Source organism: Perca flavescens, chromosome 9 (assembly GCF_004354835.1).
Source record: "Perca flavescens isolate YP-PL-M2 chromosome 9, PFLA_1.0, whole genome shotgun sequence".
NCBI lineage: Eukaryota > Metazoa > Chordata > Actinopteri > Perciformes > Percidae > Perca > Perca flavescens.
In genome coordinates, this window is record NC_041339.1 from 30056492 (window position 1) to 30057747 (window position 1256).

Sequence of the window (1256 nt, forward strand, 5' to 3'; positions counted from 1 at the left end):
GATACATTAATTTATTATTGTTGGTATTGTTATCATTCTTATAATTGTAGTAGCCAACTAATATGTGATGCTACTAATTTTGTAATATTGGATATTACTACTATTACTGTTTACTGTGAACCATGAGATCTTAAGATGTGGTTGAAAGCTCCACAGAAAAAAAGCTAGTTTATGTGCTTTGAGGTTAGATTTTTTTTCCTCACCTTTGTAGGCCTATATTACATATAAATGTACTTTTATTATCACACTGTGTGTTTATTTTCTTATATATATCTTATATATTTCCATATATTGTATGTTTATTGTATTTATTATGTATAGTGCATAGGCCTACAACATCAGTATGACTTGCAGTTTAGATGTGATTTCTTAATCCATTTTATTTATTTCATTTAAATTATCATGTCTTAGTCCTGCTGTGTGAATGTGTGAAAAAGTGTGAATTTCCTTCCCTGGGGATCAATAATGTCTTATATTATATCCTTATCTCATCAAATTATGGGCTGCTTTGCAAAAGCATGATGTCACGTCGACAAACACTGGAACAGTTTTTGCTATCTTATTTGCCCTTTTTGTTTACTGTGATGGTGTGGGCCTACTTAGTCAATCTTTTGAGATACATCTCGTTTTTTGAGGAAGTTTGTCATTATTATATAAGAAACCAAATCATAATTCTAAGATACTAAGTCATTCTTTTGAGAAATTACTAACAGGATCTTTTTCTTTTCATGACATTGGCAGAAATAGGCTTCCACAGAGATCCTGTAATAACATTTTAACAAAATAATAGTGTTTGAAACATACTTACTCATGTGTACTCATATTTTGAGATCCTCATTATTTTGAGATACTATCTCATTATTTTTTAGATGCCAAGTCGTTATTTTAAGATACTATCTCATTATTTTGAGAAAGTTTCTCATTATAATGACTTACTGGTGGAAATGGCTTCCCCATTAATCCTGAAATAACATTTAAATAATGTAACAACAATAATAAAACAAATTATTTGAGAAAGTTTCTCTCTATTTTGAGATACATTATTTTAAGAGGCATTATTTTGAGATACTATGTCAGTATTTTGAGATATGTCATTATTTTGAGATAGGCTAGTATGTTATAATTTTGAGAAAGTTTGTCATTATAATGACTTACATGACCTTTTTTTAAATCACATTGGCGGTATAGGCTTCCATACAGATTCTGTAATAACAGTTGAATAAAAAATATATATGGTTTTCTGGTTTGAAACATAA